The sequence below is a fragment of the Micropterus dolomieu genome, linkage group LG01 (assembly GCF_021292245.1).
Source record: "Micropterus dolomieu isolate WLL.071019.BEF.003 ecotype Adirondacks linkage group LG01, ASM2129224v1, whole genome shotgun sequence".
Lineage (NCBI taxonomy): Eukaryota > Metazoa > Chordata > Actinopteri > Centrarchiformes > Centrarchidae > Micropterus > Micropterus dolomieu.
In genome coordinates, this window is record NC_060150.1 from 26,300,151 (window position 1) to 26,315,963 (window position 15,813).

The window sequence follows — 15,813 nt, forward strand, 5'->3', positions numbered from 1 at the left end:
GCAGCCTATTGCACTGTTCAAGGCCAGGGACAAAGCCAAGAGCTGGCTTCCATAACTGCTTGTCAGCAGCGAGGCTATTTTCTTGGGGCTTAAGGGTGGATAGGATACAGTGGTTTAAGACTCTTAATCCAAACACTAGTTTGGATCACCATCAACTCGCTCAGAATCACAGCAGATTGCCTTGTCTTGTTATTTCACTCATTTTGTCTTCTTACCCATCCTCTAAACACCTCCACAGATTATTTATCTTAAATGTAACACAGGGACTAAATTAATCTTAATTTGGAGTCAAGTAAGCAATGGCTCTTGTCACAGTGAATGCCTTCAATAGAACAATATGAAATTTCTGTTCCTGCAGGAATGCAGTCATTCTGGTATTGAGGTGAAGCAAAATACTGAAGCAGCCAGAGAATGTAAAGAGAGGCTGTCACATAGTTTTGGCCTCTCTTTATAGTGACTGTGTTTCAGCAGCATTCATTTGTAGTGAGGTCTCTGCGTCTTGATCAAGTGTTGAGTGGTTTCTCAGCTCAGGTCTCTGAGCGCTGCCTCCTGACATTTTGAGGTGAACCTACTTTACTACCAGCCATTGCTAAACTTGGCATCACATGAAATATGAATACAGGTATGTTGTTGCAGTAGCTTAATCCAGTTATGAAGTCTGTAACCAGACTGATGAAACCATTTTATACTGAATGTCTATTTGTCTGACGTTTTAAATGTTTTTTTATGCTATGATTGCACTTGTGCAGCGTTCATCTTTGAGTCAGTCTGCCTTGGTTAGCTGAAGAAGCATATATAGAGAGGACTGGACATTTGTCGGTCCATCTAACCATCCATACACCCATTGACATGTCTGTCTTTTCACCCATTCACCCTTCCATTCATCTAATTGTTCTTTCATTCATTATTTTACTCATCCAACCACATATTTTTCTTTCATCCATCCATCCATATATTTATCCTTCCATCCTACATGCATAATCACCATCTTACTCCATGGTATCACTAATCTTTGTTGCGTGTCCATAATCTCTGTTGTGTGTCCGCAATGGAATTGTGAGCCTCCTGCAGATCTGCAGATCCCAGACGGAGAGATTACAGTGATGTACTTGGAAGGGTCTCTGGCACGGTCACAGCTGATGAGCATCACCAGTAGTGAGGCTGTGTTGTTTTGCCCCTGACTGCTCTACAGAGGTATAGGGTTTCTCTCAGCACCCCCCTAAGCCTCTGCAGTGCTGCGCTGGAATGAGCCCACCCAGCAGATGCCAGCCATCAGACACCTGTGTTGGCTTCACTATATTCCAGCTCAAACTGTGTGCTCACTGTGCAGGCATGCTGCCCTCCTGACTTCTGCAGACCGTGATTTGGAGAAAGCAGGGAGTTGAGTGAATGGCGGTAAAAGTACTGGGCGTGGGAAAGCAAGTCAGGTTCTGAACCGTCAAGAAGAAGGTTAAGCATTAATGTGTTTCTGTATTATAGGAGACATGAGTGGCCTAGAAGTGCAGTGTTTTGCTATGGGACACTGTTTCATTCCCAATTTAAGGCTATTAAGAAGTTCAAAGCTCCACTTGCAAAGTACAGCTTCTTATTCAGCTGCATCTACAGCCTAACTGCATTTAAAGCCTTGGGCTGACAGGAAAGTGTACTATGAGATATTGCTGTGGGAATACTGTATACACAAAAGGCCTTGATAATAATCTTGCAAATTAGATGGTATATTTTATTTTATTTTTTTAGGATTTTGTTGTTCATTGTTTAAAGCTAAAGCAGTGTTTAAAAGGAATTGGTCAATGTGGAATTGTTGCACAACCAAGTGGAGACATACTGTAAGTCTATAACAGCTTGTGACCAATTTGTAATTAGTCAGTGAAGGCTATAGACTTACATAGCGAGGCAGTGGGCTCACTCGACTGGCTTCAAGCTTATTTGTCAAATGTTGTTTTATTTATGAGGGTTTTCCATGCATGGCCCCTGTCTAGCATTACTACGCCCATTCCCCTTATGGCCACCCTGTGAATAATTCAACATACTTGGAGTGAACAGAACCAAAATAGGTTAAAGTGTGTACTTGTTTGTGGTCCTGTCCAGTAAATCACAGCAACTCCAGAGGAGTTGTCGTTCGAATTTATGTTAGTATTTTATGCTTGAATGCTGATGGAAAATTGACCTAAGGACTGAAATCATGTGAAGTACAAATAAGTGCAACGGATGTGACGATAATTCACCGGACAAATAACTTATTGACCTTTGACCTCACAGCTTGAGGTTTGCACCATCAGCGTGAGAGGATCTGTGTCGCCTGTCAGTGATGCGTATCCCGTATTGAATTAATGGACCATGAGGTTGCAATGTTCATGTAACTTGTGTTGATATTTAGAGTGCTTGGAGAGCTTGTTTACCACACACTGGTCATGTGACTGATGTTTTCCTTCCTTGTCTTGATCTCACAGTAACTTGACCGTGCAGTGTATGAGATAGACTGAAATTCATCTAAGTGTAATGAGAACACAGCTATGTTTTAACGCACACATTACACTCTGATGTCGCCACCATCTGCTCCTTGCTTGTGAGAGACTTTGCTTGTATTAAATAAAAGAGGGGAATGAAGCTTTTATGTTTTTTTCACACAAACATTTAAATTTTCTAGAGGTCTAATGGTCGCAGGTTATAGAGGGTAAGGTCAAATTAGGGCCCTATGTAATAGTAGTAGTTGGGCCCTATGAAATCCGTTTTTCCAAATTCCGTTTTATTTTTCCCCAAATTCTGTTTTCCGTTTTAATTTTTCTGAATTCTGTGTTTTACAATTTAAACAGATTTTATCATCAGAAATCATGTGGTGGATGAATGCAATTTCAACAACTCAATAAGAAAATATAACAAATGTAATCAATATCAATGAATTTGATATTGATTACATTTGAAACAATTGTAGGGGAAACACTGGTTTTTATCATGAAATGATAATTTTGATGGTTCACTGACTTGTAATAGGGTGAGTGACGTCACTATCATTGCCTCTCCGTGCCCTACACACCGCTAGCTATAAATCTCGAGTTGATGTTGGCAAACTAACTAAGCCAGCTTGGACATCGGTAACATTAACTGTAAGTGCTCTTGTGTCGGTTGCCATCTAGCATTGTTGGCTATCTTGTCACCCAAGTTTCAAGCAACATTATGCTGCTACAGATGGAGAGCGACACCGCAGGCATCATAACTGGGCACAGCAGTCTCTACGGATATAATGTTAGCTAATGGCAGAGGTGAAGAGAAAGAAGGGCTTTGACAGAGAGAGCTAAAAAGAGAAAAAGAGAGTGACCAAGCAAGAGGCTGCCAGATGTTGGTGAGAGCTTCGTGACATAAATGCTGCAAGACACCAAGCTGGCATTCTGTCTGTGTACACAGTTGTACTAGTAAGTCAAAATTTTATGTCTTGTGTTGTCATCAATTGATCTTAATGAAATCATCTACTCCTGCGATTATTAACAACATCTGACAATGCACAAGCAGCAACCAGTCTCCAGTAAACAAAAGAATCGAGTAGGCTACATCACTCACTTTGTGCATTCACTGCGTCATGTAGTGCACGTGTGCTAGAGTTAAAACAAGCAGAAAGAGTTCTTGACTGAAGTTAAAAGTTAGTGAACAAACAGGGCCAGGAGATAAAACACTGACACCAGCAGCCACATAATCTACATCATTAAATTACATTGCTGGATGTGGATCTACGTCACTCACATGGAGGTGGTTTGGCTTTGATAAGACGGATGTTGCTCAGAAGACATCAATCTGCAAACTATGTCGAAAACGGTTGCCATCTCCACCACCATCTCACACCCCCTGCTTCCATCCAGGGAAGGGGCTAAGCTGGCTGGGACACATGATGCCAGGTTAATGCAAAATAAACTTCAGAAAATCAGAAAGTAACCTCACGTGGTGCAAGAGGAGAGGGAGACCACAGACTACCAGGATAGGGTGGGTTTTATGCAACCTGGAGACATTAGCTAGCTGCCTAAAAAATCCTTGATGGCTTCCAGCTCTTACCAACCAGGTACCAGAACACTGAAAGACAACAAACACAACACGGCAACCCCTGGGGCTGTCACACGTTTATCCACATTAACTGTAGCTGCATTCAGTTAAAGCATGTTTAATTTCCTGGTCAAGATATCTATTCAACCATTGACTTTGCTGCAGTGTAACCACTGATTTGATGACTGGTAGGAAACAGGTAAGAAATAGGGGCGACTGAGTAGTATGCTAGCTTCTTTGTGACAGTGGGTAGGGTCTTTTAGAGGCCTTGAGTCCTTCAGAATAGTGCTGATTGGCATAAGATGGTTTTCTTTAGCTGCCTGTTTTCTCTTAGTTGGCAGGGACTCTTTCCAGACAGCTACACTGGTTTTCACTGCCTAAAGCCCCTTTTGTGTGTAGGGCGTCTCCAGTAGTGTCCGTCATAGCTCTGTACACTCTGGCTACAGGTCCCCCTCGAGACTGAATTTTCATTTGCACATTAACATCTCTGCTCCCCTTAATTGCCTCTTGACTACACTCCACAACACGTAAATGTTAGATGGGGCAAAATGAGGTCTGTGTGCATGTGCGTGTGAATGCATGCTTTTGTGTCTGAACTTGAAAGCATGTTCTCAAGCTTCTGTGTGGATGTTTGTGTGTTCATGTATCGGACAGGCATTCATTCTGTTTTACTCCACTATGCCCACGCTCTGTCTAGTCCCTTGTTGCTCATTGAGTCCAATTACAGCAACTTAACTGTGAATACCCCTTCACAAAGGCCCATTAGAACTATTAACTATGCAATCATCGCTTTTGATGGCTTGGTCTAACTATTCAATCTGGATGATGGCAGACAAGGGGATTGGATTGTGATCTATCTAAACCAGTGGGACTCTGTATGCTGCACACTGTGCTCTGTATGCCATGTAAGTTACTTCCATTACTTAAGTGTTTTAATTAAGGTAACACACATTTCCTCCAGTATCATGTAGGTTGCTGGCTGCCAGATTATGCTAATCAGTTTTGCCACACTGAAAGTAAAATGTCCAAAGGATGCCTTCAGATGGCATAGATAAAACAAAACCAACATGAATGGCTGCCATAATTTGAGCCTATCGTTGTCAAATGTGTAATTTGGAATTTGCCCTTTATTTAAGAAGCTCTCATAAGGCTTCTCCGCCAACTTGTCTCTTAGCTCACCACTAATTGCTAAGTCACCTTATGGAAATGCCTGTGAGTGTAGGTTTTTGGCTCTGGTGAAATAAAAGTGTGATATTTATAGTTTGCTTTGGATTGTCAAGCCTTGATAACAGAAAGCATATGGTGTTCATGCAGCAGTGTGTAGGGAGTCGTTTATTTTGTCTGCAATGGTAGTGACCATCATGCAGTTTGTAGAGTCACTTTTAGATTTGAATAGAGTTTGAATAGATAGACTCCACAGGGTGGAGTTGGAGTTTGGTTTGTAGGTTCACTGGGGCAGTTTCTTTATGGTGCATAGTACAATATGTTAAAGGACTGTAGCTTCTAGGGATTGACATGTTACTGGATAACTCAAAACCTACAGCAGACGTGACAAAATACTTTCAAAAGTCTTTCAGTTAGTCGAATTGAGTAGTGGATAGGAATAAGATATACAGTATAAACAAATCAAAAAAAACGTTGAAGTTATATTAATAAGATATTTTTGAACTGGTCAGATGTCATGGCATAGTACCAATTACCAAGATGGCACCAGTTACTTAGATCTCCTCCCAACCCAGTTCTTACTTGTGGGGTCGTCAGCTCGAGATAGAGACAAAGCGCCTCTTTCTTTTTCCGTTTTGAAGTTGTCCCTTCAGTGGCTTGATGCTAATCTGACTGACCATCAGCACTGTCTGTCATGGTCATGGAAAGGCAGATACAGAGAGAAAAGATGGAGAGCAAAGGAGAGTTGGGGGGGTGGGGGGTGGTGATGGATGACTGGACCATTTGGCATCCGGTGAACAGAGGAGTATTGTGTGCCAGTGGGCCACTGTGGACCAGACAGCGTCTTTACAGGATGGAACTGCTGTTAAAGGCCCAAAATCCTGTGGAGAAGATCTTCCAGGGAAGCATTCAGATAGATAGATAGATATGAATGTATGGTATGTAGGCCTGGGTGATACGGCTAAAAATGTTATTACGATAAAAACATTTCATATCATTCCATATTGATAATTATCACGACATATGTCAAATCATTATTCCTTTCAATTTTTAAGGCACATTTTTGCTCCTGAGTGAAAATTGAAGAAACCAGATGGTTAATTATGTGGTTAAACTTTTATTTTTGGTCAGAATGTGACAAACACTTGATGCCAAACAGTAGATCACTTAACAAATCTGATGTAGAACATTCAAAACTATTAAACCAAATATTAATTGACGATATATTGAACATTAATTATATTGTTATTGAGGAAAATTATATTGCGATAATTATCATTATTGTTTTATTGCCCAGCCCTAATGGTATGTATGTATGTGATGCCCTCTAGAGATTCAAGGAAAAAGGAAGAAAACAAAAGCCATTACACTCCAATCATGTGCATTTTTTGGACCTTGACTAACAAATATCAACCTATAATTTAATAAATGAGTTTATTGCATTTTAGAATTAAGCTCTTGGACTCTGAATGCTACTATGCCCTACAAGAGAAGGACATAGTATGCATGTTAAGCTTTCAAGTAGAGTAAATAGATCCAAGATGCTTTGTTAATCAACCCAGGTTAAAGAAACGCCTCTCTTTATCTGAGTAGTAAGACATTATTCTTGGCTCGACAAAACTGTGTATTACACCCTGTGTATTAAACCATCCGTATTACCGTATTACCGTATTACTGTCACCAGAGAGAAGTACTACCACTGTGCCAGATATGTGTGCACTATAACAAACAACCTGGGGGTCAAACACTGCATGGAAGCATACATATAAGCCCTCTATACCTGCTTGTACTGAAATCCATGAGTAACTTCATTAAACATACATGCCATTTTGTCTGCCTATGGGAGTTTCCCAACAGATGAATACTACTTAAATCTTTAAAAAGAATCTCTTGCAGATTAAGTGAAATTGTTGGATTTGGGTGTAATTTCTGGATCCCAGTGGTGTTTTTCCACCAGTCCACTCCTACACAGTTCTAGGATACGTTATTATGCCTAATCAGCTGACAGAGGAAGAGGTTGAAGTCAAAGCCAAGAGGTCAGCTTTCTATCTTAGGCTTAGGTTTCAAACCATTTTATTGTGTCAGTCTACTTGGTGATGGTTCTCAACTACCACAACCCAACGCAGTGCATGTTTTATTCCAAACGAACACTGCAGGAGCTGATTTTGCTGAGTTGCACAACCTCAGCCAGAGTGAGGAACCAATAAACAGTGAGATCAGCTTCTCAGTGTTTGGAAGAAAAAGGCTTAGTGAGACAGTCTTCCTGTATGACTAAAGACCCTGGTATGTTGGAGCATGGATTCTCTCATCACCAACAGCCTAGACTTGTATTGAGCTTGGAACTTTGTATATTGGAGTTTTAAGAAATGATCGACATTCATATGTAAAAACTTTATTAACTTGCATTTGCTTAGGGTGTGTTTAGGCTTTTGAAAGTAAACCTGGCAGATGACTGCATAGTGTAAAAGAGAAAATCAAGTTTCTTAGCATAATAGAAGCACTTGATATAAAATTTCACCAGTCGTAAGTGTGATCCCGTACCCTACAGCGTAGCCTGAAGTGCACCTCCTCAAAAATGTACCTACACATCGAGGCGAAGTGGACCATAAGAACTGTGATTGGTTGGCTGGGTAACCTCTCAATGCATCCGAACCGACAGGAAGTGACCCGTGCTTTGAAGAAAAATGTTACTAGGGGCCAAACCAGCGGCTGTAACACGGTGGATCAATATATTTGACCATCACAACTCGAGCGACAATCAGCCAACTAGCGTTTGGCGGTGTAATTGCAGAACTTACCTGTGTTACACTCACAAATGTATCTCGCCTGATGTGTTTAATCGATGGATCCAACTTTTTCAGTCCTGATACCAATGCCAGTACCTGGGCTTTGTTTATCGGCTGATGCCAAGTACTGATCCGATACCACGGTAAAATTAGTGAGCTGTGTTCCTCACTGTGAGGAAGAGACTAGGAATCATGATCTTTGGCATGATCCTTCTAGAGGTGCTTGATAAAGTAGGTGGTGTTTTACATTTTGCATTGCTACTGACAACCCTCATAACACTTTGCAGATATTGCAAGTAGCCATAGAACGTGTGAAATACCTCTAAACTGCTTACCCCTAGTTTTTAGCTCCCTCCATGTTAGCTCTCCTAGCAAAATGTTCGGGGCTACTGGCGCACTGCTGACGCATCATGTAGTACGCACGTAATTTAATTGAATAGATCGGCCCCCTTGCCACAATATCCAATCCAGCTATTTGAGTCCGTATCGGGCCGATATCAGTATGTGACTTTTGTGACTTTTGGGTTTGTGGTCTTTCTAGTTACGTATTTTTACAGTCTTATACTTCACCAGTTTTACAACAACTTACTTGCAACATTTTCTTTCAGGTTGACAAACATCATATGTGTAATTCAGGGCTCAATTCAAACGGGATCAAAAAATCTGTTGTCGCTCGCTGTTGACTACTGTACTTTTTTTTTTTTTTTTTTTTTTTTTTTTTCCCATCATAAGAGGAGGGACTTCAGTTGGTGTGATTTGATAGGTGGTCTCCTTATCACTTCATTCAGTTGGATTTTTTTCTCATGCTGCTGTCCGAAGTCTACTGTAGTCAATAACAAAGTAACACTACTTATTACTACTGAATAAGTGTCTTTGTTATTTTGTGTTGTATGTTCATCCTTCCCAAGGTTTAGGCAGAAGTTTCACACAGCAGCTTAGTGTCGGTTTTTTGGAAGACAGACAATAACTAGGGAGACATTCATGGCTTTAACATAATTTGAATTCTCCAGCAATAACATTTGCATTGCTGTAATGGCACATAAATGCATTTTTGTCATAATGTGAAGCATCTTCATCTTGTAGAGCTGTGTGTGTGTGAATTTGTACACACCTGGGTATATTTGCTCAGAGTGTGGTAAGTTAGCTCTGGCCTGTCAATCACATCAGTGGCATCCTTACGGTATCTACTCTGTTTATTGTACAGACTTGTTCTGAGCAAAGAGTCAAAATTCTCCCTGAGGGATCAGTAAAACACATTAACTGCAAGCTTGGAGATATTGTGCTGCATTTTCCCCACTATTGAGCATTTGACATTGTAGATTGATACACACAAGTCCTTATTCATCCCTAACATGTCATTTACAATCAAGAATGAAGCCTAATAAGGTCTAGAAAAGGCTTTAGTAGATCTATGTGATTTAGCTGCAAGTGTGACATGCAGAAGTGAATGAGTTGGTGTCTAATGAGACATTACATTGTTTAAAGCCCCATCCACAAGACTGCGTTTTCGTTTTAAAACCGACACCTTTTGCTATGCTTACACCTTCCGTCCAGACTAAAACGGCGAAAACGAAGACTTAAAACGGAGAAGTTTGAAAACGCATCCCCGTTTTTCGTTTTGAAACTTCGAGAGCATTTTAGTGAAGCCAGGAAAAAACAGAGGACTTTAGAAACGATGACGCAGACGCTCACGTTTGGCTCTCTGATTGGGTCTTAGGCTATAAGTCATGCAAAGCAGAAACACAATGAGTTTTTGATTTGGTATATTTATTAAAATATTTTGTACCGTGCAAATAACAATTAGGCTATAGCCTACATTTGTAGGCTACTACTGTGTATGTTGCCATAATTACTTTGTGATGACTCTCAGTCTGTTTTCCGCCGCCACAGCCGCTTTTAACTCCTGTGTTACATTCAGTAACAGTCCTAGCTCGTTATTGATCCATGCAAACAAAAAAGAAAATCTGGTGTAGTTCTTTGTCTACATTACGTTAATCTTTTGCCAACTCTTCTGTAACTTTGGAAGAGAGAGACCATCTGCTTCATGTTTACACCGGCACGCACATGCCCAGGGTACGTGAACGGCCACTAGATGTGTGTTTTCAGTCGTTTACATTTACATTAGTTTTAATGTAGATGGAGATCAACTCTAAAACGCTGGTGTGGACAGAGATTGTATTTGTTTCAAAAACAGAGTAGTGTGGATGGGGCCTCAGTGAGGGCACCATTCACAGAAATAACACTGGTAGTTCTAGCTATCCCCGTCACACCACCTCTTTGCGTGTACATATTGGTATCAGTTTTAATTGTCAAAATAATAGTTTTATTTTGTACATTTTTGTGTTGGATCACAGTGAAGTTTTAAATTGCTCACTTTTCAGCTCTGGGATTATCTCATTCTTACTGAAGATAGCAGCCAGGTACTCCTCCACTGACTCACTAAGAGTTATCTGGGCTTTTTTTTTTTTTTGTGAGGTTATTTCCATGAAAGTTTCATTATGTTACAGAGAGGGCCACTCCCTATTTGCACTTGAAGAAATGTGGACTTGAAATATGTTTGTGAAGTTCCTTTAATTTATGTTTTTATACCTAGTGTACTCATAGGGGAGCAAAGTTTAGTCTCGACCCATGGCTTGTTCTCTCTCCTGTGTTGGTGAGCTGATTAGTTCCAGTCTGAAATAGTTGTTTGTTTAGCATCCGCAAAGTTCATGAACCAGGACGTTCACTCCTGATTTGGGCAGAGTTACTAGTTTCCAGTTAGGCCCAAAAGTGGTGGACAAACAGTGACACAGCAGCAAGGTTCAACCAACTTTCTGTTGCATTTGTGACCAAAATGACTCTGTTTTATTTGAAACAAAACCAAACAAGTCAACGGTTGGTTGGCTGCTACGAGCTGAACAGGTGTTCCATAATAGCATAATGTATTGTAGGACTGTGTTTGATGTTAATTCCTCCTAATTCTGTTGTGGTGTTACTTCCACAGAAGTTGACCTTCTAACATTGTAACTTGTAACCTGGTTAAACATTAAGGGTGGCACTTACCCACACTTAATCACACAATTCTCTCTTCTGCATTTACATTAAACCTTAGTCATACATTGTACGAACTTTTGAAACACTCTTATTGTTAAAACAAACAAAAAAACTTTTTAGAGAGTTTTATGTTTTATTCCAGGCTTAACAAATTGTCTCATCTTGTCTCCGATTTCACTTACAAAGCAGCAATGAGATGAGAGGCAGTCTGTGGTAGAAAGTGATACCTCTCCGCTCGAGTGGAGGAGGAAGTGCTGGCTGTATGTCATTGTGTGTGGAATGTGGAGTAGAGTGGAGATGAGAGCACTTCAGAGTGAGTGATGAAGAAGGTGGGTAGCAGGGAGAAATAATGGTGTGTGTGTATGTACGGTTTTATCAAACTGCTGACAGGTGCTGCCTAGCCACTTAAAAAGGCTGTCTTAGAAAATAGGGATCATTACTGGCTGGACAAAATGTCTTTTGATTCAGGCGACAAACCAACATCCGATAGAAGTGACAGAGGAGGGAACACAAAGCTGAAAGGAGCTGTGGACAATTACCTCGATTACAGGAACAATGAATAAAAAGCCTGAAACTTTAATTCAAGCAGAATCACTCACATTAGTGACACATTGATCCACTGTGGTGTAAAGTCCCTTGATGACCCTTTTCAGTGCATTGTTAGACTGTCCCTCAAAACCCTGAAGTATTTAAATGAGGTGAGTCACATTTGGAGTTTGGGGCACTACTGAATACTACTGAATTGAGGCATTGTTCTTCATTGTCCATCCTACTTCATGCTTACTCTTTTTTTCCTAGCAACCAAAGCCCATGCAAAATGATTAAGGGTACTGAGAAATGGGGTTACACCCTTGTTTTCACTGATCTCTCTTATATGACGGCGTACTGTATAGCAGGATGGAGGAATGTGTTAATTGGTGGAGCTAACTTAGAGATAAAGGAAGAGGCCCTCTGAAACAATCATTCACCAGACAGAGAATTCATTTCCTGACATTTTTATGCATGATCATCCTGTTCTCTTGTCCCCATTCCCTACCTCCAGTGAATTCAATACACACACTTTCCCAGCAACAGAAAACAGCTGAGCCACTTTACTGTACATGAACCTCAGCCTCTTTCTCTGTAAATACCTCTGTCTGTCTTTCTCCCTACACTTCACAGTGTCTCGGTGTCTAACTGCTGCTAATTGCAAGTAATAACTCGCCCATTGTTGGTTTTGTTCTCATTCTCGGCAGTGCAGAATTACCAGCAGCAAGTGATTCAGTGTAAACACAGGAAAGAAAGGCTTACGATGAAACATGCAGCAATGTTTTGTTTTAGTCTAATAAAGCTCTTGGAAGTCCAGAGTGTTAGTAACTGTGAGTACTAAAGGCTACATCTACACTACTTGACTACTAGTAAAAGTAGTGCTCCAGTTGTCCAAAATTCTCTTCTTTTCTTATTTATAATAAATCAGTCAACTACTACTACTACTACTACTACTACTACTAACGTTACTTGTTCTTCTACTTCGTACGTACTGTATTCAATGTAGTGATGAAACGCGCTCTTTAGAACTGTTTGTATGTTTAGGCTACTGTAGAAACATGGCGACGCAACATGGCCATGTAAGAGGATCTGCCATGTATGTAGATAGAAATGGCTCATTCTAAGATAAAAAAAAATTCATGGTTCAATATGTAAGGTCTACACCTCTGAAAACATAGTTATGGATCTTATATTGCATTTCTGTCAATAGAGCCTCTAAATGAACCTGTGTGGATGTAGCCTTATGCTTCAAACTGCGGGCATGAGGGTCACTAACTAAATACAAATTCAAGAATTAAATGCTGCACACACTAAAGGCTGGGGGGGTGGGCAAACTTTCAAGTACCAACCCTCTTGCAGTTTTATAATTCAGTAACATGCCAGAGAAATAGCTATATGATATAAAGCTGCAATGAAAACTGATTCATTGATAACTATCTTAAATGATTTTGGCTATTGAATCCTCTTAGAAGTAATTATCTGGTTCCACCTTCTCTAATGTGAGGATATGCTGCTTTTAGAGAGAGAGGTAGCCCAACACAATATCCACACAAAAAGGCAAACACTAGTAAAGGTAGTAGTGATACAGACATCAATGAAAATTAATAATAGTATTAAAGCTAGTATGTAGCAACGAGTGTCCAGCAGGAACATGGGGGCAGGAGGCGGCTCGCAACCACAGATCCAGACTCTACACATTCGTGCCAGAAACGCCTATCGATAATGACAAAAATCGTCATAGTTGCACCCCTAATATAATAACTACTAGGTAAGTATAATAAGTAGGTGTATAGCATGAAAAACAAGTGTCCATGCATGCCATGTTATGTCCCTGTGTGGATCACAGCCATGGATTGAATCTCATGTCTTCATTTTCAGCATCTACTCAAGAAACTCCCTCTTTATCCCACAGCGGGCATGACGACTAAAACATTTTTGTAGCCGTTATAACCTGCTTTTACAGACCTGTTTTACAAGCCATTACCTGAACTGTGCTATTCTGCTTCTGAACAAGACTAGGATTTGATTTTCCTCAAGGGGACAGAACCTGCAGAAACAAATGTGTTTATGTGACTCAACATCCACTGAGGCCTATTGTCTGATCTTGAGTCAAAGTCTGAAATCTAATGGCTCAAATGAGCCAAAAAGATGTTCAGATCACGTTGTAATCCCTTTTTCTTGCTCCGACAGGCTCTGTCGATCCCCCCCTGAGCATCTAAAGTTACTGCTTAACACTTACCTAATCAAGAACCAGGAGGACAGGAATCTGTGGCCAGACAGGGACACACACATATAAAGTCACAGCACCACTATCAACCCCATCATCATTTTAGCTTACCCCCTTTACACTGCAACCCGACTCTAAAGCCCTTCTAGCTCTAAAAACAGACCAAAGTCTTACCATGGAGCCCCCGCGCATCGCCTCCTCAGTCTCTTTAAATGGAGGAAGATAACCTGGGACTCTACTGCAGGACACGTTTGAGATCTGTCTCTCCCTTTCCTTTCCTAAATAAAAAATTCAACCTGAACTTGAGGCAGCAGAATAGGAGATGAGCAACACAAGGGTCACAACAGGAGCAGCCTGAGCTCCTGTTGCAGCTGGCATCTCTGCATACAGACATTGTGCATGAGTTTGTGAGTACAATGCATACTAATCTCAGGGAAAATCACAGAGTTGAACTACTTTGTAATGGCTGCTGTCAGGTTCTTTATCAGGTTGAGTGGAGGAGATTTGGTAAGGCTTGGCACCCCCATGCACTCGTCCCCATGTTCCCCCATGCACACACACAGTATTAGGCTGCAGTGTGACCTGTGTGTGTTGGTAATTTGGGAGGTGCTGATCACTGACACTCCATTATGGTTGCTGTCACTGTGCCAGGGGAGGGCTATAATGATACTTCCATTCTGATAGCCTGTGTATGTGTGACACTGCTGCTGTGGAAAATGCTGTGTTGCAGTTTTCAAGGTCAGGCTGTCTCTCTGTTTTATGACTTGTCAGGATTGATCCTTTAGATCCATCACATCTGCTCACAGGTATGTGTTTGTGTCTATGTCCAACATTGCGGCAATAATAAAATCTTGTGTGTATTGTGCTGAATGGATTATCAAAGGTACTCACACACTCTCTTACACACACTTAAGTGCAATTTATACTTCTGCGTCGAATCGACGGCGTAGGCTACAGGGCTACTCAGAGGCTACGCCGTCGCCTGACGTGCACCTCCTCCAAAATGTAACTACATGTTGAGTCGACGCGGACCGTAAGCTCTGTGATTGGTCGGCTCCGAGCCGACTGGAAGTACCCCACGCTTTAAAGTAACATTTACTAGCGGCCTAAACGGCGGCTGTAACACAGTGAATCAATATATTTGACCATCGCAACCCGAGCGAAATGACTCGTTTCGCTATCAGAATGTGATCCATTCGGTCGGTAACCTTTGAAAAGGCTACACCAGCAGCACGATTATAATTTTAACCCCATTTACCGTAGCGGAGCGCTAAACCGGAAGTTAGCCTGCTCGGCTGGCAAAAGTCAACACAGTGGACGCTGTAGCGCTAGTGTTTGGGGGTGTAATTGCAGAATGATGGACAAACCTACGCACAAGTATAAATGCATGGCTGCATGCGTAGCCTACGGCGTAGGAACGCACATAGACCCTACGCAGGAGTCTAAATGGGCCTTTAGCCGAAGTTCCACGAAAGCGGCTGGAGTTCTGCTCATACAGAATGTTTTTAAACAGTATTTGTTGGTATTAAAATGGAAAAGGCTTCAATGATAAAGTCCAAAGGTTGTTTTAGCAAATGTACTTCTGGTTAACTGCCCCACTTCCATTAAAAAGCAGCGCGCACCTACGGCTATGACTATGGGACCATGTTAACTCTGTTTTGGCTAACACACACATGACAATGATGGAAATAATTCCAGGACTTTATGGCTCTACCCCCCGCAGCCTGATGTTGGGTAAATATATTATAATGTTCTCAGTGGTGGTCCATCTTTCTGCTCCTGCTCTGTCTCAGCCCACGTTTGCTGGCAGCTCTGGTGCCTGTCTGGTGCTGTGCTGATCATAGCAGCCCTGGCTGACAGTTGTCTTGTACCCAAAGGAGCAGCTTTCGTACAGCATCTGCTACCAGCAAAACTCCATCAGACTCTCTCCATCTGTTTGGAAATAAGTCAGAGTCAACATCAACAGAGTTACTGCTGCCTCATTACACACGTTTGTTTTGCCTTATTTCTGTTAACAATTTGAATATAGCTGTATATAGTGAGCAT

At 41.3% G+C, this 15,813-nt stretch overlaps 1 protein-coding gene across 1 annotated transcript in view; it reads left to right on the forward strand.

Annotated features, from left to right (window-relative positions):
• mpp7a (MAGUK p55 scaffold protein 7a) overlaps window positions 1-15,813 on the forward strand; it is a 151,082-nt gene that overhangs the window by 2,623 nt on the left and 132,646 nt on the right. The window lies entirely within an intron of this gene.